Source organism: Anoplophora glabripennis, unplaced genomic scaffold (assembly GCF_000390285.2).
Source record: "Anoplophora glabripennis isolate ALB-LARVAE unplaced genomic scaffold, Agla_2.0 scaffold24, whole genome shotgun sequence".
Classification (NCBI taxonomy): Eukaryota; Metazoa; Arthropoda; class Insecta; order Coleoptera; family Cerambycidae; genus Anoplophora; species Anoplophora glabripennis.
Window position 1 is genome coordinate 690,004 of NW_019416404.1, and position 22,788 is coordinate 712,791.

Sequence of the window (22,788 nt, forward strand, 5' to 3'; positions counted from 1 at the left end):
TTACTTGAAGGATCTTCCGTTTTTTCATTTGAACACGATTATTTCCAATTTTATTTGCATTTTCGTTAAACGTTAATTTCAATGCTTTATGTTACTTTTTATGTATTTTTGCTATAACAATGTTAAACTATGTATGTGCCTTATTCTAATTTAGTTGCCATATGTCTAAATGTCAGTACGTTAGAATAATGAGAAATTTTGTTATGAAAAGTCAAACTATTTATAACTCTGCAAAGTTCCAAAGACGAATTATTAATTCCTTAATGAAATTTCATTACCGATTCGGTTACCTGCAGTAGAACATAATCTATTTCCAGAAGCATTAAATGGTTTCCACCAATTAAATGCAAAATTGAATATACCTTGATTTAATGAGTACAAATTGAATAATATTTACACATATTATGGTTCAAATTTTTTGCTAATATTTCCAAAAACATCACACTGTGATTATATTTTTTGGACATACCTGTCATATTATCAGAGATAAACTCGTCAAACCTATATCAGTACAATGTTAATGAAGAAAATATACAGGGTGTTCTGTCACAAAAAAGAAAATGTGTCTTCTATCTCGGAAAAGCGATATTCAATTGTCTTTGTAAGTGCAGTTTTGAAATCTCATGAAAATTTCCTGCCACTTTTGCTGACAGCATTTTTTTCTAAGAACGAAGGTAAAACAGAAGGGGGAAGGGGAATAGAATGTAATGTGATGTGAATAACGTTCTATGAGCATAGCTACTCTCTAAGTATCTTGATTCCAGTAAAATTTCGTAGGTGAAATAATCGTTTTCCTCATAAAAGTTTACATTAATTAAGTTTACATTAATATATCTTCATATACAACGCAAGTAAATACGCTCTTATTCTAAATAAAACTTTCTCTGTGTATTTAAACGTACCCCTGTTTGATATAAGGGGTAGAAGCATACTTTCCTCTTTCTCCCTTAAAACTTTAAATTATTATTCGTTTAATATTAATTCTTCATTAAGTGGTATTAAACCCCAGAAGGTTATAAAAAAGTGGCAATTCCACCGTCCCAACCAAGCTAATTTGAATCCTAATAAATTTTTTATGGTCGTGGAATAATTATGAGACCCAACTTTGAAACCGAGATAAGGGGCCGCGCGTTGTTTGTCTGGATACAGAGCGTATTTACACGACATTGGCAAATTTTACATTTGCTACTGAAAGAAAATTAAATAGCACATTTTTTCAGTACATGCACATAAATATCGTGACATTATTTTACTGCTATTTTACCTGTTAATTATTTAGTCCATCCAATATGAAATAATATTTACTTGTTACAGCGCAAAAGCAAAAGTAATATATACAGGGTTTATATAGGGTGTCCGCGATATAAATGTCGTATGTTCAATATACAGAGTACATAAAGTATGAAATAAATTCATTATGAAATATGAAAAAATTAGGGGAAATTTTTGAGGCAATTGTGACTTCTGTTCTATGAAAATTTGTCGGTCTAGGAATTGAAATTCTTATGGTGATTGGGTATGATGAAACGGTACAAACGCAACAAGAAGTATGTGTTTTTTGACATTAAGTCTATTCTATTATCCATTAACAGTGAGCAGAATTAAGAGAAGAATATAGGGAGACTGGTTTCGTAGATGATCAACCAAATAGGACCACAAACCGTGAATGTGTGGTAGACGAACGGTCCACCCCTAAAAAGATGCTTAGAAAATCAAGGTCACCAACCACGAGGAGAGGCCAGCATGAAACCTTTTGTAATCCATGCATTGAGTTATTGCGAACAAAAAACCTAAGTAACATCTTTGTGTCCGAGTGGCAGGTAATTTGTTATTAACAAAAAAATTGCAAAATAAAAATATTGCTAATAAACGCTCTGCAAACACTTTTCCAAGGTAAATTGGGCAAAAATAAACACTTTTTGTCTCTTGACATTTTTTCGTAGAATGCTTCCTTTTCGAGCTAGGAGCGATTTAAGGTCGAAAAATGGCTAAAAGTTGCCAACATTAAAAATTCATATCTCAGCTCCTACCAAAGCTTTCGGAACGTTCAGTAGCGTAAAATGATCTTCGAGACTTATACTTTAATGTAGTATTTTTTTAACCCCCCTTTTTTTAACCCTTAAAATTTGCAGTTGAATTTTGGCCGCTAGTGCCCACGCGCCACCCCTACGTATCGCTATATATAAATATAGTGCTGTCGTGCATATAATCGAATAAACGCTACTAATTCATTACTTGTTACAATTTTTAGTATTTAGTAAAGATTTTCTAAGCATCTTTTTAGGGATGGACCGTTCGTCTATGGCCGCAAATAGGATAATCGGTCCCTAATTTTCATCACTGGACAAACAAATATTTAGTTTTTACATGAATATCCAATCATATTGGCTTTAGTTCTGAGTATAAACTGTTGTGGAATTTCTAAAGAGATTTCCAAATAAACAGATATGAAGACGTGGAGTTGTTGAATGGCCACTAGGGTCACCGGATTTTATGCCGCTAGATTTTTTCTTTGAGAATTTTATGTCCCCAAAAATCCCTAATTTGACCTATTCCATTTATGGAGAATTCTAATAAATAAAGTATATGTAACCTGGGTCATTTCTTTATCTATCTATCTTTCGTTATGACCAGTATCTTAACCAGTCTGGATTTCACAAGAGTTTACTATTTAATTCTCGAAAGGGAGTTTATAATTATCATAATACTTTAATTAATACGTGGGAACTTAGAAATGTTGTATGTTCAGTGAATGAATTTCAGGCACTTACCGTCTATTGCTTACGTAGAACGTAATCCAGTGGCTGGCTATACAGGGTGACAGTGAAGTTGAGAGAAACAAAAAGAAACATCAAAACTTCCAGGAAGGGTTTTAATAACAATAAACAAAACAAACAAACAAAATAACAGCACAACGGCCCGAATTAATTTATTTACACGCGACAGCGTACCGAGATTCAGGGAACGCTCGCTCCATAGCAAAATATGGAAAAACTATATCCATTATTAAATTTAATTAACTAGCCCAAGACTCTAAAACTAAGTCGACTGCTCAATGTGGAACATAAAGAAGAATTGCCCTTTTTTCGGATATTTCTCCTGAATTCGACACTTCGCTTCGACACGCCCCTTTCTTGGGTCCAGACGTTTCTGTTCTTATCTTACTGGCGGGAACCCTAAATATCGGGACGCTTTGGCATAATTATGCCATGTTAATAGTTATCTAAATAATTTTGAGACTAAACTTACAAATAACCCTAGCCTTCCTCTACTGACTCCGCGTAGCAGTACGGGACGGATTAGTCAACCTTATTTACTCTATCCTTATATTTTGGAAAATCCGTCTAAAAACCAGTTATTTCTTTTCCAACTTATTCTTGGAATTCCTACGTTCTTTGGAATATCGATTTTTCTCTTTATACACGCTTAACACATGGCCCCGACAGTTTAAGTAAACTTATTCAAAAAATATATTGCAAAATTTCTCCGAAGGACGACGCTATACCCACTTGAGAGCCCTCAATTTTCGATAATTAGTGTTGACTGAAATATTTTACTTTTTAGGCTCATCCGTTCCGAGAACTAATAAATAAATTACTACGCGTCCCGGCTTTTGTTACATATCTATACAAAGAAAGATATAATACTTTGTGATCGAAAAAAGAACATTTCAACGAAATGTTAGTACTATCTACTAAATTCTGGCGAATACACTTCATACAGGTGTTCATTATTTATTTTGAATTTCCATAAAATGCAATAAATGATACAATGTGAGGGATAAAACTGTACATTATCTCTTATGAACTGAATCCATAAAATGACAGTATAATCCAGAGTGCCGTAATAAACTAGATTATCATATCACCTCTGGTAATTTCAGAGAGAAAACTCTTAATAATCTCAAACATTACAGCCATCTACTGGTAATTTCTAAAGAAATAGCTGTTTAACGCCAATGGAAATTATATGATCCTTTATGTTATTATATCACGGTATACAACTAAACCAACTGCGCCTCGGCATCTGTCCACACTTTGTATTCCTCCTATTTAGAAATGTGTAATATCTACAATGTTAACTGAGTTTTAACAATATGTTCTCATTCTCACATATTTTAGTTTTTCTAACTGATAATTGTGTTGTTATATCCCTTTCCATATAACCATAAATGATATGATTATCCGGAGTGATTCAGACTTACCAAAAAATTTTTTAAATGTAAGTGAAAGTGACTCTTACAAATTCAATTTTGTAAAACAAAAACAAAAAGAGCATTTCGAAAATGATTTAAAAATACACTTTAGCACGACACTGGAAATTGGTCCACTATAAAACCTGACCTTTAGCAAGGCAAATGAAGGGACAAAAAATTGAAAGAATTTCCCAAGGAAAGGAATAAATAAAGAAATTAGAACTCCTATTACAATCAGCAAATTCAACTTTTGCCGCTATTGTTACTATTAATTAATAAAATTAATTTATGGTTTTAATTAATAAAATAATTACCCAGTTCCTTCGAACTAACACAAATAATGTCTTGCTTCACCCACAAATGTTGTCTTCCTTCATCATAAATTAAAACGATATCCATCAACTCCGAGTTGTTATACACGTAAGGCATTTTTGATACTTGAAAAACGAATGTAAACACTATCGTAAAACTTCACCCATAAATGTTGTCTTGCTTCATCATAAATTAAAACGATATCCATCAACTTCGAGTTGTTATACACGTAAGACATTTTTGATACTTGAAAAACTAATGTAAACACTATCGTAAAAATGTTAATACTAAAATCGAATTTCAGTACTCGTAATTGCCTAGGGCCTAGGGCAACGTTGGATAAGTTGTGAATCACCCTGTATTTTATCACATGTTGCCACAAAAATTTGTAAAAATGTTTTAATTTAACTATTTGCGAATTTTTCAAGAACTATCGAGGCTAAGGCGCAGTACTGTTCAAAAGCAAGGACGTAACTATAAGTTGTAAAGGCACTGATACCCTCTGCAACATGAAAATGCGACATTCGTTGTCTAATTCGGAAACCCCCCGTCCTTCGCCGCTGGCTGACGGCGGCAATCGTCAGATCAAAAGCGGCGGCGGCGGTGCTCGAAGCGCCACCGCCCCTCCTCGCCGCCCCCACTTTCGGCGGTTTGGGCGAGGAGAAGTTCATTCACATAAAATAATAATAAAACTTAGTGGCCCTTGTTTGCCTCGTCATTGATTCCCTTAAATTTGCCGTCGTGGGGAGAGGGATCAAAGTTCGAGGCATATGTCGGATGAGATAGAGATATCATCCGAATTTGGGGATTATGCAAGTTGAAAACTGAGAACTCTACACTTACATACTTAATAGTAAATGTGACATTGACAAACAGTAAGGGTTTAATGGAATACTCGGTAGATGGTGTATAGAGTATTGTCAATTCTTTTTTATAGGAGACATATTGATTTCTTGGATATCTCAAGCTATTGTTATTTTTTTTAATCAAAATGTATACTAATAATAATATTATGCTACTAATAATATAATTTATACCTATGTATAAATTTTGCAAAACACAATTAAGTGTCAAATAAATCATCAACTCCTAACATAAAACTATTTTTCACAGACGATATGCTCTACAAAAATTGTTCATAGTTGTTTGAATGCGATAATAAACATGTTTCGAAACGACAGTCAAAATTAGTCGGCACATGTGCAAATACGCAAAACGACAAGTCTCATTTAAATTGTAGTGCAACACACAACGCACGTTCACAAGATGCACAGGGTCGGCTTACATTTATGGTTAATTTTCTTAATTAATTTTCTTGAAAACAGAAGCATTTAGACTATCAGTTGCTTAATAAAAGTTGCTCATTTTCGTGCCCTCTGTAACCCTTTTCAAGGAACGCACTTATTTCATAAACACCCTGTATATTATATTTTGAATATATAATCAGTTTTCCAAAGTTTTGTTGCATTAAAAATATGTCGCGAATCGACATAACTGTGAAAACTGTTTAATTTATTTATATAATTTTCAATATATTTCTTACATAACTAAATTATTATTTACAAACAAATACATTTTTCGATAATATTATGTTAGTGCCATTCCAAGAGGTGTATGAATATATTTATTGGAACAAACTAATTATTTAATATTAGTTAATCATGTAATATTAACGTTAGGAATCCAAATACAAACACTTACTTCGAAGAAGTACTTTGATTTCCTTTCGAATTAAATCGGTTTTAAATATATATGTAGCTGTTGTAGACATATATATGATTGGCTCTAATAAACTATTTTTATTTTTCTTAATTAAATCCTTAACTCAGTGAAGTCAATTACTACAATTTAACTAAAACTAGACAAAATACCGAAATACAAGAGACTTATAAATGACAGAAGATGGCAGTTAAGAAACAACTAATATCCTACGAAACAGACTATTAATCAGAATTCTTTTGATTTGATGAAGCGGTTTTCTAGATATTTAAAAAAATTATTTTATTTTTGTTAATTTTAACAGCCTGTACATCATAGACGGTGGCTTTCTACGCCTATGAGCAAAGTGATGTTAAATTTTGTTATTTAGTACTTTTCAGAAATTTGTCTACCACCCAAATTCGTTTTATTTTTCCCTATTTCAACGCATTATTTACTTGGATAATATATCTCATAACTCGTAAACCATTCACTTTTCGAAAAAAATAAAAGAATGTTTTTTCATCCGGAATGTTTCAGACCGTTATTGGTATTACCTATTAATTCAGTTGCTTAGAAATTTTACTTTAAATAAGGAGTGATATCGTTGTTTCTCCGCCACTGGTTTTTGAATTTGGACTGTGTGCATACAGAACTAGGAGATATATTCGAAAAAAAATGTATACCAAATTTGGATAAATTTGATGAAGTGGTTTTCCAGATATTTAAAAAAATTGTTTTATTTTATAATTTCAACGCTCTGTATCTCATAAACGGTGTGTTTCTGCGCCTATGTTCATAGAGCAAATTGATGTTAATTTTTGTTGGTTAATACTGTCCCGAAGTTTGTCTATTAAAATTTGGACCACCCTGTATATTTTAATTTCTTCTTAACTAATGCTATAATTGCACTAACATACACTTTTCTCTACCATGCACAACCTAGCCCGAGCGAAAGATAATATTACGAAAAAGTCCAAGTGGATTTTGCTCAAATATTTTGGTAAATAGTAACAGTTGGCAACAATATACAGGGTGTCCCCAGTTCGGGTTGCCTATACCTGAAATGGATACAAAATTTCAATTGTCAAAAAAAATCATTCTTCATACAAATTTTTGCTTGTCTAGAAGCCCTTGGCAAGATAGTCATTTGTTCAATTTGTACAATGTACAGGGTGTTCAAAAATTTGGAAAACGAAAAAACAGTGAAGAGTAAAGTACCTTAAATCTTAACGCTACGTGAAAAAGTAATGAGGAAAAGTTGCTTGGAATTAAATTTTATGTTTAAATATGAAAGCATGGCCTTCTAGTTAATACTCGACATTCTGGGATATTCTAGAACTCTACTTATTTTTTAATACTTTCGGAGAAGCTATTCTATTTAAAAAATACTGCTTTATTGAAAAACAGATACACATGTTTGCATATTAATAATTTATTTTTTATACAGGGAGATCAAAAACCTCAAAAACGTTAATCCAACATTTATTTTGAGAACACAGCATAATCAGTATACACGCGCCATTACAAAACTATTCTACATGAAGTCCGCCAAGTTCAACACACCTTTCCAATCTTTTTCAAAATGCAGCGTAGGTCGAATGTATAATTTCTTCATTTATTTGGGCAATAGCTTCAATTATCCTGCTTTTCAAGAAATCAACATTTGTTGCACTGGTTCTCTGTACACTCTTTCTTTCAAGAAGCCCCAAAGGAAATAATCAAGCGGTGACAAGTCAGGGGCCCTTGCTGGTCAACAAATAGGACCATATCTTCCTATCCACTTATCTCGCAATTTTCTGTTAAGCCAATTGCGGACTAGAATTGTTGAGTTAGCGTCTTGTTGGAAATACGCTTTTTATCTATATTCCAAATGTTCTTCTTCTGATTCTGGCCAGAAAAACGTGTCTAGCATCTCCAGATTTAAATAATTGGGAGGTATTAAAAACAATTTTTTCTGCTAGACATCTTTTATTAAAGATATACCATTGGTTTAATTTATGAAGACATTCTTCCATTAATAGTAAGACTTCACGTTCCCAAACAACCTGTAACTACTATGAGCAAACTGTACCGTACTGCGTTTGAACCTGAAGGAGAGGACGACTATAACATCCTTGTAGCACTAAGAAGAATTCGTCCTTTGAGAACGATTATGACTTCCCTGTCCCTTGGTCTTCTCCCGCACGCCACTGATCCAAGGCACGTGTCGCCTACCCCCACTGTCTGCCCTCTGGCGACTCCCCATTATCCCAATTAGCCACCGCAAGCAGGGGTGACTAGACGACGCATGTTTTTTTAATAATTCCTCCACAACGACGCGGTGCGTACCTCCACGGTTGAGGCTGACGAGTAAAAAATCATGTTTGCGAATATTCATTATCCTTTTGAATGGCTATTGAGGCTGCAGACAAATTGCCAATCGATATTAACTTTCATTCATGGCCGCATGTATTTATTATAGCTATTTAACAAAGCGGGCCCTGTATTTAAACCCACTTTTTTGCGTGGGGGACAACTTTAACCGGCGTGGTGGGCGTAATTGGTCACTGTCTACGCAGTTTCTGGTTCGGTTGTCCACAAGTTAGGTTACTTTGTGGTAAAAAAGATTCATAAATAGCATATTGCTAGAGATAAAGTAGAGATGAGCGTTGTAAAACAACATGTATTCTTTATATAAACATGTGGTTTGAAATGCTTGGTTTTCAATGTACAGGGTGTTCAAAGTTGAAACCTGATGATCATGAAAAGTGAAGATGTTCTTATTTCAATATTTTCGAAATGTTTGAAGATATGTAGATGATATTTTGCACACGTACTAAACTTTTTATATTTTACATTGACCAAAAATTAGCACTTGCTGGTTAAAAAGTGGGGGCGGAGGAGTCTGTGAGGCAAACACTGTCATATTTTTTTGCTCAGCTATTTTTTTTTCAAGATGTGACTAAAATATGAAATTTAAACGTTTTTTTACACAAAAATTTTAATTCCATGGCATTTAGATACAACGTGTTTGAGTAAAATCATTTTTTAAGATGCATTATTGTTTTTCACATTTATTTTTGAAATATTAATTAAATCTAGTAGGTTGTGTGCGGATGTTAGGATTCTTCATGACATTGCGTTGCGTTTGAACAACAATTTGACATTAACATTGTTTCAAGAGTTTGCAATTTTGTGTTTATTTACGACAAAACCTTAGAATGAGTTTATTACACAAAAATGGATTTCACTTTCTTGGCACTGAGATGTACCTACCGTAGTTGGTAAAAATTTCATTTACTTCCGTATCTTTAAACGTTTAGAAAACAAAACATTAAAAGAAAACCTCCTTCAGGGTCAACATTGAAAACTAAGGATTTTAGAGTCTTAAAATATCTACATATTATTTTGGAACACCCTGTATAAATTTTAGAAGGTTTGCTATTTTTATTTTTATCAACGTATTTATTATTAAACTTTGATCTCCGATAACCTTTAGTTTCGGGTTTTATATTTTTTTATAGATTGCTCAGTGATGGATTGAAAGATGTATTGTGTCAACTTCTCCAGTTTCCCTCAAATTATTCTTCGTCTATTCCCAATTCTTCTGTCTCCCCCTTATTCCTGGCATAACCGCACGTCAACCTTTGTCAAGTAGTTCACATATTTATTAATTCCCTAAACATCAGAACTTTCGATCCGAGTTTCATTAAATTTAGACCGCCGCGCAGGACTGGTTAGAGGTTCAGCTGTTTCGCATTGTGGAAAGTTTACTTCTTTATAGGAATTTAATACGAGTTATGCTAGAAAAAATATCAACCCAGCCATGAAAGAAACAATTGCCTGTGCGTTGCGTAGTAGCGTTCAATAGTGACAAATATTATTCTACTTGTGTAGTGTGTTGTGTGGCAAATTTAACATTTAACAAATAAAAAAAATTGTAACGTTTACCAAAAAAATTGTTACATTTAACAAAAATTAACAATTTAACAATTAATTGTACCTTACATTTAACAAAAAAATTGTAACAATTAACAAAAAATTGTAACATTTAACTTAAATTGGAACATTAACATTTTAACATTTAATTTATGTAACATTTAAGAAAAATTAACAATTTAGTAAAAATTAACAATTCAACAAAAATTATAACACTTAAAAAATTGTAACATTTAACAAAAATTAACAATTTAGCAAAAATTATAAAATTTAACAAACAAATTGTAGCATTTAAGAAAAAATTTTAACATTTAACTAAAAATTGTAACATTTAACAAAAATTGTAAGATTTAACAAAAAATGCTACATTTAACGAACATTAACAATTTAACATTAATTGTAACATTTAACATAAGTTAACAATTTAGCAAATATTATAACACTTAACAAAAATGTTGTAACAATTAACAAAAAGTTGTAACATTTAACTTAAATTGGAACATTTAACAAAAATTAACAATTTAACATTTATTTAATGTAACATTTAACAAAAATTAACAATTTAGCAAAAATTAACAATTCAACAAAAATTATAATTAACAAAAAATTGTAACAATTAACAAAAAATTGTAACATTTAACAAAAATTAACAATTTAACATTTAATTGTAACATTTAACAAAAATTAACAATTTAGCAAAAATTATGACATTTAACAAAAAAATTGGAACATATAAGAAAAAATTGTAACATTTAACAAAATATTGTAACATTTAACAAAAATTGTTACATTTAACAAAAATTAACAATTTAAAATTTTAGATACATTTAAACACTGTCATTACTATATAGCAAAAGGTTTCTTAAAAACCCGTTTACTATAATTATTCAATAAAAATTTGTTTAATAACTATTTAAATTGCAGTTAAAAAAAAGAGAAAAATTCTAAATTAATAATTACAAATTATATTCGAAAACAAGATAGTAACGATTGAAATCTTCCACATTTGTTTAAAAATGCCCGAAGCTATCAGATCTGGTGATCGCGGTAATCTCCTAAGCAGTCTGCATATTATTTAAGTGATTTGTAATTATACAATCGTGGAATGCCCGAATCACTTCTATTCGACGTATCCAATTCACACAGCGACAGCAAAGTCATTCCGATCGGACCATTCCTGCGCCCAGCGGTCGCGACCGAACATGTGTTTGCTGTGAAAGTTTATTCCCCCATATTTCATAACATCTATGGTTACACTACCGACTACTTAAACATTTCCAATGTTAAAATCTTTTCCCACTATCAAATTACCGGCCCAGGAAGTGTGAATTACACGGTATGCAAAGATTCATTATGCAGGATCGCCGCTATTACCCAAATTACTCCCTTCTACTTAGAAAACGTGTTACTTAGGCGTTAAGCGTCATAAATTTATCGGGCGACAACTCGTGTGGCTTATTACCGAGTTAAATTTAGTTACCCAAAAATTCGCCCTACATAAAACATCCCCGGAATGATGTAGGTAAACGAAGGGGTCGCGAGCTTTTTTGGGTCCTCGCCATCCATCTTCTCCCACGCCCGAGCGTCCCTAGGAATGCTTCTTCTATGCTAAAATCAGATTGGCATTAATCACCTGGTGGCGACATCTACGTGACGTCACATTAATTCTGGCTAACCCGCAAGCTCCCAGTCTCACTCCCATCTAATCCGCCAGCCTTCGGCCGCCTATGATTTGACAATGACATGTGGGACCTGCTTTCTACTGCATGCTCCTGGGGAATGGAACTAATCTGCCTACTACCTGCTAGTGTCTTTAAACACTAGGGAAGGAAACTTAATATTTTAATGTTGAATAATGCATTGAATTTATATTTATATTTTATAAAATCTCGTGCACTTTTACTTTATTTTAAGGGTTATAACACCTATAAGAGACATATTTGTCAAGAAATATTTCTAAAAATTGTATTAAATGAATAGACTACAAGCCCATCGGAAATTTTCAAGGGGTCATTTGACCCAACATGAATTACTTATAAATCAATACTACCACACTTAACCATAACTTTAGAAACTATGCTCTCAATTCTTGTTGGTACAGGTGAGTACACAGGTAAGCTAAATCTGTTCACCAAGGAGGGGTGGTTTTCGGCAAAACATTTTTGTACGGCATTTCTAAAGTATATAGGTTAGGTTAGGTGACTTGAAACAATGGGGGCAGGTTGCGCCCTACATTTCTAACCCCTGTATCAGCAGATACGTACGGCGTCACTAAAAAAGTTATCTACGTATCAATCCGAAACTTGCAGTATAAATGCCGTACTGTAGTAAATCACCAAAAACCGGGTCAAAATTTTCAGAAAATCAAACATTTTCCTGGCTTCTGGTATTGCTATTTTTGTGCGGCATTAGGTCGGGATTAATTTTTTTTTTGAATAACCTATATACTTTAGAAATGCCGTATAAAAATGTTTTGCCGAAACCCCTAGACAGATACAAATTCAATTAAAGGGCAGGAGAAACAATAAAAGATTACATAATAAAGCATAATAAATGAACAACAGATTCAAAAATACAAGCTTAATTACATAACTTTAATATCAAGTATATTAAAAATGTCCTAAGAGTTATATTTTCTGACTAGATATTGCTGGTATGATTCAACGTTAGTCGAGAAATATAGTCCGTAGAGTAGTTGTTTTTCGCAATGTCAGCAGTTAAGACTCTTGTCTATGAGGTTTTTGGTATCAAAGAACTCTAATATTTTAACTTTTCTCAATGAAACAAAAAATATTTCTAAAATTTATGTTTTCAAAATAACAAGTATGTTTGTTAATGAAATAATAAAATATCATACACGTTTGGATAACTATTTGCTATAATAAATATAGTTTGATATACTAGAGATCGAAATTGAACAAGCGACACAATCGTTGTCTTATTATAAAAAGAAAAAAAATAGCGTTGTAACAAATTTAAAATTCGATAAAATTCATATCGAGCAATGTGACAACGGCGCGGCGATTAACACGAGGTACTAAGCTTCACCAATACACAATTCAGTTGGTATCTGGAATTCGACCGTGTCGGAGTGTTTTCTGAGTACCACTATTTCTTTTTCTTAAGATGTTTCTCCTTGCTTTTTTAAAATGTTTACCATACGTGATAATTTTCCAGCGAGTACGCGAAAATTCGATTCGAAGGCGTCATGCGTGCATCGAAAATAGTGGCGGACATTTTGAGCATATGTTGGAGTTTGTTTTGTACTTCTGCGTTTAAAAATTACTGAGTTTTGCTTTTTACTTGAATTATTTTTAATACGTATGATTATTTGGACGACGTGAATCTTTAGGTACTTTAATTAGAAATTTTTCAAATCCATAATTTGATTAAAAGTTCCTGTTCCTTAAGAGATTTATAATTACTACAATTCGAGCTAAAATTTAAGCACAACACCATCTTCGTACTACAAAAACACTTTATTTTATTTATTTAAAAACTGGAAAACAATTGTCTTGAAATTAAATGTTTCACAATAATAGCTGTTTACATTTTTTCCGTAGGACAAGTCTGCCGCGTGTACAGGTGATGTGCATCAGCAGGTTAAGCGCTGTTATCACGTTGTGATGAAACTCCCCAATATTAATACCCGCTGCATTTTGAAAACTGGTAATCTTACGCCCCTGTAATAAACAACTTTTTTGTTCATTTATGATTACTCTATCTCATGCTGAAGTAATGACAGCCAAATTTCTTACACCCTGTATATACATAAGTACATATTTGAATAATAGTATGAAACAAGAAAGGGCAGTGTCTATTTTTCTACACAAAACACTTCACATGGAACTTACCATAAAATATAAGTATAGTACGTACCAGCAAAAGTTAACAAAATAATAATTTCCTATTCATAAGGAAATCGTTTCCAGCGATCGGTAAATACCCATTTCAAAAACGAAAATGGCCGTTCGACACTTACCGATGTCACAGGCGCGTATTTAAAATAGTAATCGAAGTTTTTAATAGATTTGTACTAATGATGGTGAAGCTTCAACTACTTCACATTTTAGTAATTCCACTATCCGCGTCATTGTCTCTTATATGAAGCTTCGCATCAATCAATTTATTCGATACGTATCTAGTGGCACCCCAATGCCTGCCTTGTCGGTCTGGCGTGCTGGGGAGCAATCAGGTTTTTTTTGGTGAAGGGCGTTGGTTCTGCATTTCATTGTCCTTTGTGAGTGTGTGAGTAAGTTTGATGCTATGCTTGGTCGAGTGTATGGCACGACGTCTAAATGTTACTAATACTACGAAACAGAAACTTGTCGCCAAGTAACGACTAATAATTTCTTTCCCATACTTATCGCATATTATTTGGGATATAAAAAAAACAATGCGATTCTCACTAGTTTACGCAAATTAAATATTAAAAAGTCTAAATAATTTTATGCTTACACGTCGTAAAATAACAGAGAAACAAGGGATGGTACTTTTAGTACCTTTGTTATGAAGACCCTCCTTTCTCTCCATACTTATTATTTCGACTTCTGTGGGGCATTCTTTTAGTAGCAAATAAGAACCTCAGAAAATAACTTCTTTCATCGATTCATAAAGTGCGATCTTGCCATTGTTATACATCTAATATTACGCAATAGTTGTTTTTAATAAAAATAAGAATTCATTCTTATTCGCACCTAATTTGTCATTTCCCAGGTTTTCCTTATCAGTACAATTTTTTACTTTAGAAATTGTTCACTGACTTCACAAGGATTCCTAGCTGTCACTATGCTTTGATTAAAACCACCATCAGCTTTTCTAATCTCGAGCTGGCTTGATATAACGCTAATGAAAATTTTTTAAATACAGTGTTCCTAATATGTCGAGTACACACTAATGGATATCAATGAAAGGAAAAAAGAGAGAGTACCTTTATATGGACCAATCAAATTTATCAAGTGATTACCCGAAGTGGTGTTACCGCGCACTTGTATAGAACTCTGTTAGTTATTCTGTAAGCATGTTTAGATTCATTTGTGGCGTAATAATGTAGCACAGTGTTTTAACTGTCTAAATATAATGTTATAAATAAATACTGAAGTAAGTAAATATTATCGAAGATATTCCATCGAAAATAGTTCTAGTTATTTTAGACACCACTAATATGTTTTTAAAACCATTTTGCCTTATTTAAAAACACTTTATCTACAATATACATCTTCCTGTGAATAACTATTTCTCCGGGACTTCCAACTAGTGCCAAACCGTCCTGTTGACCTGCTGTCGCTTGATTTTATTAGAGCTGAGCTGCAATACTGAAGTAAGTAAATATTATCGAAGATATTCCACCGAAAATAGTTCTAGTTATTTTAGACACCACTATTATGTTTTTAAAACCATTTTGCCTTATTTAAAAACACTTTATCTACAATATACATCTTCCTGTGAATAACTATTACTCCGGGACTTCCAACTAGTGCCAAACCGTCCTGTTGACCTGCTGTCGCTTGATTTTATTAGGGCGGAGTTGTATTTATTTCCACAGGGCAGGAATTTACGAGACCCCGGAGAGAAACAACGCAAGCATCGGTGTAAAAAGCGGTCGAGGAGTGAATGAACGCAGGAAACGTTTCGAACTTGAGGTCCGGGTCCGGAATTATCGTTGTGTAAAGTGACCTCTCAGTAAGCACCAAGTGAATGATGGGAAATTGATAGTTTGATTAATAAGCGCGTTTCATAAATCGCGCGCTGTGTGGGGAATGCTTGATTAAGTTCGGTTTTATTAACGGATTTATTACGTGTCCTGCTCTTTTAATTAAAACATACATGGTGTTTCTGGAACGCTTGGCCATGTGAATTGTACAGGGTGCTTGTTTTATCATGGGAAATGCGTTTGTCTTGTAAACGTTTAAAGCAAAATGGACATTACCAAAAGCACTTTGGGCTGGTTGAGGCTTGAAGTTAAGGCAGAAACAATTTTTTTGTTCTCAGGAGCATACCATATTTATCATAGACATTGAAAGAAATTTTCATTTTAAAAATTTTTTCCAAACATCTTTTTGTTGCATCTATGTATCAAAAGTTGCAAGTCACTTTTTCTGTAACTAGAATTTTTCGTTCACCACGTCAATCATTAATTTTATAAGATCTGATGGGTCGCAATATAATAAAAAAATATATAAGAAAGGTAGCATCAATTAAGTCGAATTCACAAATCTATGTTCGTAGGTTGTTCAGATATCTCATTTGTTATATAAAAACAAATATAAAAAAGTTACAAAACCAGTAACCTGTTCTCACTATTTTTTTCTTCAGATTTTTGCAAAACAAAAAACATAATTTTGATATTTAGTGATTTTTAAAACTTCTTGAATGAAGCTATATTTTAAATTTAAATAAGCTCCTTTTTATACTTAGGTGGTTTTATGATAATTGGAAACAATAATTGGAAATATTCGTCACATTGTAATCTGTAGTACCAGTTTTTGGTTTCATATTTCACTCGAAAGTTTGGCTTTAACCTAAAAATGCTTTATATTTTCAGCGCAAACTAGCATCAGTAAGACCTCGCAAAATAAGTTTTAAGGAAAATGCCATAATTTCATTCCTTTGTTTTCAAAACTCTCATAAAACGTTTTTTCATTTTAATTCTGTTTCTAAATGTCAGAGCGACACTTTAGTTAACAGAAATGGAAAAATATTTATGTTGTTTTAGAAACAAAAGATTTGTAATACAACTGTTACTTATTAAATTAATAATTGGTTAAACTATTCCAATAATATTAACTAACTAATATTTAATTACTACTACTATTTACTACTATTATTTTCTTTGTTCGAAAATCGGCAAATTGGGTTCCCAATATTAGAATGGATTAAGTTTAATTCAGACGTAGAGGCAAGGTAATCTCTTAAAAACATATATTGTTCTGAAGCTCCAATTATACTGCAAGGATTATTTTTCGACTACCAAGTATCGATGCTGACAGAACAACTGATCAGAAACTCTACCAACTTCCATTCTCTTTGAAACTTAACTTTTATCTAAATAGAGTCTTCGTTGTATATTTCCGGTACTAATGTAAACTTCCAACTCCATGGTCTTTTGATGAAGGTAACGTCTGCCCCAAAGTCTGAAACATGACTCATATGATTATAGTTATCGTATATAGGATAATTTCAAATATTCAACGATTTTTCTTGGAGTGACTTCTTATTTTATTAATACCAACTAACTACTTGAGTGGCATATTTTCCATTAGCGTATCCAATGAAGAATTTTTAATAATCTTAGGGCGTAAATTAGATAATTGTCAATGGAATGTAATATGAAATACATCTGATATGATGAATGGTCTCTGAGTATGTGTCTTGCTGACAAGAATTTTGATAATATGTAACTACACAACATATGTGTCTTCTATATCTCGTACTGTCAATATTTTGTAGATAGTTCTATTCTTCTAGCCCCGTAAGTAGAAAAAGGCATAGATAAATTTATACAGGGCAATGTGAATTGCCTTAATTAAAAAAAAAATATTCATAAGAGGCTTCTTGTATAAATATTTCGAATTCTATTTTCGTCGAAATCTTAGACTCCTTTGGACCAAAAGCAACCAATTTACTTTTCAAGTACTAGTTTTGAAAATCTTTTTATATTAATATTTTCTGTGACACTCAGTATATTTTTAACATGAAGCGAATTAACCAAAATGTTGGAATTTTATTTTCGCGACCTTTTATTAAAATAAGTCGGTTGTTTTCTTAATTTTCTTTTCAGGGCTTTCATTAATGTCCAAGACCCACGTGACCGCGACGATAGGCAACCAACATTACATTTTCCAATACAAATTGGTATTCCAAATAAAAATTAAAACACTATGGCACCAGTGGTGTAGATATTTTATTTTTATCAAAGGAAAAGGTAATTCAAGAAAGATTGTCTTTTAGCTGTTTATTTTGATGTATTAATTTAGAAATTTACATTAACTCAGAACTGAAATGAAGAAATCCGACTTACACCTAGATAAGTCAAATTCAATTAAACAATTTACAATTAATTGTTGAACATTTAATGTTTATTAAAAATTTTATTTATTACATATTGCATACATCTTGCCATAAAATTACAGGTAAAATAATTAGTTATGTTTACAATTGTTCAAATTTAAACTAGAAGTTTTAACAGGTAGAGAATATAAAAAAGTTACAATAGTTTTGATTATGTTAGGATAGGTTTGGAACGTTTGATGTCGATACAAAACAGAAAATAATTTTACCACTCACCAAAACACTTCTACTTTTTCCGATGCTGCCTGCGTTTTGTTAACAAAGGTAATATTCTAAACGCACAATTAAAAAGTGTTTTGGTGAGTGGTATTTTGTTTAGTTTTTATTATAAAAATGTCCACCTTCAATTTCTAGACATAAATTTACCCTCCGTTTCATGCATTCGAAAACACGTTCCAATTCATTTGGCGTAATAGATTCGATTTCATGGCGAATCGCTACGTTTAGGACTTCAAGTGTGTGAACTCACTGCTTGAAAATATTATTTATTCGTCCAAAGAGATAATAATCTAAAGGTGTAAGATCAGGGGTTCGACTAGGCCACAATCCCCTACTAATAATTCGATCCCCAAATATCTAACCGTTTCTGCTGCAGTGTGTGCTGGTGCCCCATCTTGTTGATAATATCCAAACTGTAATTCGTCATCATGCATTTGCTCTAAAGCTTGTCGTAAAAACCCCATATACCTTTCACCATTTATCACTTCTCGAAAGAAAACTGGTCCTATTATCCACCTCCTTGAAACGGCTACCCATATACCAATTATTTGAGGATGTAGCGAAGTTTCAATAAACTCGTGTGGGTTTTCTGTAGCCCATGTTCTGTAATTTTGACTGTTAATGTAACCTGATAGATAGACCCATGCCTCGTCAGAAAAAAACGTCAAATTCAATAAATCATTGTTGTTCAGATTTTCATTGAACCATTCACAATACCGTATTCGTTGGTCGTAGTCAGATGGATGCAACTGCTGAACAATAGGGACTTTGTATAGGTGCATGTGCAATTCCTTCTTTAAAGCTTTGTGATACGTTCCCACCGAGAACCCTATCGACAAAACAAATATTCAGAAATGTGCGTTAGCTTTAAACGACACAAAATTTTTATTTTTTTACACCATATAAGTCTCAAATTTGTGCTGCTTCATTTTTTCTACATGATTCTGCTCTGCAATTAACACTGCAGACTTACATTCTCACAACGTCTTATGAGAATTTCAGTTCAATACTCACAGAAATTCATTTTAAGGCTTTTAAGTTAATTATAAATGTATTTTCAAGTATTTAATGTGTGTAACATAAAAACTACCTGCATACCTGTTTGGGCAGATAACTGGGGGATAGATTTTTTTGGGCTCTACTCCATAGATTGTCGAATATCGTCAACTGCATTTTCAGTTAAAACTGCCTGTTGCCTGTTGATTTCCCCTTACAAATACAATGTTTTTCGTCATGTCTCTTGTCAAGTATTGATTTGTTCTTCCTGAAAACGTCATAATTAATCATCAGGGAAAGCTTCAGTGAATTGGTCAATACAGGACTGTAATGAATATGACCAAATTCCATCTGGATTTCGCGTGGTACTCCGAAAATATAGGCATGTTGCTCAGGTGTAAAAGGCATTTTTAAACACGAGGTCTAAAAATATGAAACAAATATAAGTAAACATAACCTTAAAATACATTATTTACGTACGTAAAAAAAACACAAACAAATTCTGTAGCTCTGAAAAGAACTGTTGTTAGTAAAGTAAATAAACGTAAAAATGTTGGTAAATTATAAAAACAATCAAGGGAAAACGTACGGGCATAAGAGTATTGACGTAAACTATCGGCCGCGGTACTGTGAACGCCTCTGGACTGACAGGTGGTTTAGGGTCCCTATACTTGAAATTTTTCGTAGTAGCCAACTTAAGAAAATCAAATTTATTGATAGTGACAGCCAATTTGGTCACGTGGGTCTCGGACATTAATGAAAACCCTGTTATGTATTCATTACCTTTTAAATTAAAATGATGGTTTTGTAGCAGCTCAATAAAAAAAATTCTTCAAAAGGTTATACATAAATCTGTCACTGTTACTCAAAACCTGTGCTTATCGCGTTGTCGATTCAATGGCGACTTTGGATATAAAAATAGGGACCCGCCAAATGAAGACCTCCTCCCTCGACAACGTAACTAATCCGATGCTGAGCTACACTATAATAAAGCCTAAACATACTCGACGATAAGCTCGACGTCGTGGATGTCATTATAGTGGCTCATAACTCTGGTAGTTCAGTAGAATTTCGTCAAAGCGTCGCTGATTGCAAGTTCCTCCATCAACAAGTTGCCGATACGATCGCGGAGAGACCCCGCAATGGCTTTGTTTACTTTTTGGCGGTATGTAATCCATTATGCGGTGCCAAGTGGTTGTAATAGTTGCTCAATAAGCTGTGAAAACTGTAATGTGTGAGCTATTGATTTTGTCTCATATCCGAGAGGGCCCTAAGTGGAGTAAATTATCCCATCACTTTATGATTTAATGAAATAATTTGATACTTAATACTTACTATTAGTAATTATATTGAAAATAATTTTGTTATTCTTTATCGACGAGCAGCGCTCATAAAAAGTTTCATAATTTTACATATTCATTTTTATTTTGTTTTCTTGTAAAAAAAAGAAACCTTTGAAACAATAATAACCGCCTCAGGTAGAGTGATTGGATAATTTCTAATGAAAATTACATAAAATCTGTCTTAAATAACCTGTAAAAATGTCAATATGCTTTATCATAATTTATTAAAGTAACTAAAAAGAAATACTATGATAGAATTACAAATATTGCTCCTAATAAAACAAAAAGGATATGGGACATTCGTAAAAAAAACACCAAGTCTAAGGTTTTCGTTTTCCTTGATGAACATCAAGGAAAATGATAATTACTTGATTGTACTCCAATCGCAAACTTAATTCTGGTTTTAGTTCTATTGGTCCAATCTTTGTTAATAAATTTAGTGATCAAGTCGATTATGACCAAGGAAAAGTGTATAACTGTAAAATAACTCAACGGTGCTTTTACCTGTCACACAACATGAGGCAATCCGCTGCATCTCACTCGAAGCTAACGGCGTTAAAAAATTTTCTCCCATATATTCCATATTCGATTATACTGAACTACCAAATAACCTTTTAAAGATTATAGAAAGGTGTAATGGAAATAGACTCTCTATAAACGGTAAAATTGAAATGTAACTTCTTACAATAGGATAAAAAATCCCAATTTATATGAGCATAATTTAGATAATGTTACAATAAGTGGTCCTGAGTATGTCAAGAATGTTGGTGTTACTTTTGACGACAAATCGACATTTATTATGCATGTTCAAAACAGTTACCAAATTTGGACAGGACATGACTAATATAATGCGAAACATCGCCTTAATGTTAAAAATGTTGTCACCGCCGTTGTTGGTGGTGAAAATTCGAAATATATAGAATTATTCAATTTTTGTGGCTAAAAACATACATCCGTATTGTATTTTCGGAACCGAGAGAGTTGCACTAACCAAATTTAGATAGGGGATAGCCAGTACAATGCAAAACATCGCCATAATATTAAAAATGTTGTCACCGTCGTTCTTGGTGGTGAAAATTATAAATATTTGGAATTATTCAATTTTCGTGGCTGAAAACATACATAGGTATTGTATTTTCGAACCCGAGAGAGTTACACTAATCAAATTTGGACAGAACATAGCTAATACAATGCGAAACATGACCTTAGTGTTAAAAATGTTGTCACCGCCGTTTTTAGTAGTGAAAAATCGAAATATTTGGAATTATTAAATTTTCCTGACTGAAAACATACATAGATATTGTATTTTCGAAACCAAGAGAGTTGAATTAACCAAATTTGGACAGAACATAGCTAATACAATGGAAACATCGCCTTAATGTTAAAAATATTGTCACCACCGTTCTTAGTTGTGAAAATTCGAAATATTTGGAATTATTCAATTTTCGTTGCTGAAAACGTACATAGGTATTGTATTTTCGAACCCGAGAGAGTTACACTAATCAAATTTGGACAGGACATAGCTAATACAATGCAAAACATGACCTTAGTGTTAAAAATGTTGTCACCCCCGTTTTTGGTAGTGAAAAATCGAAATCGACATAACTAATACATTGCGAAACATGACCTTAGTGATAAAAATGTTGTCACCGCCGTTCTTGGTGGTGAAAATTCGAAATATTTGGAATATTTCGTTGCTGAAAACGTACATAGGTATTTTATAGTATTTTCGAACCCGAGAGAGTTGCACTAACCAAATTTGAACAGGATATAGATAATACAATGCGAAACATCGCCTTAATATTAAAAATGTTATCACAGCCATTCTTAGTGGGCGTCGGAAAGGATGTTGTTCTTATTTGCAAAAAGTTCTGTTTACTTTGGAACGCACCTTATAGAATAGTCTACTAATGACATTCTTAAAAACATATCTACAATTTCTCGTAGTTTTGGGTAGTGGATATTCACCCACTTCCCACTGCTTGTCAAGAGGGGATTCCGATCCCCAAAACTCCCCCTGCACACGCCACTGAT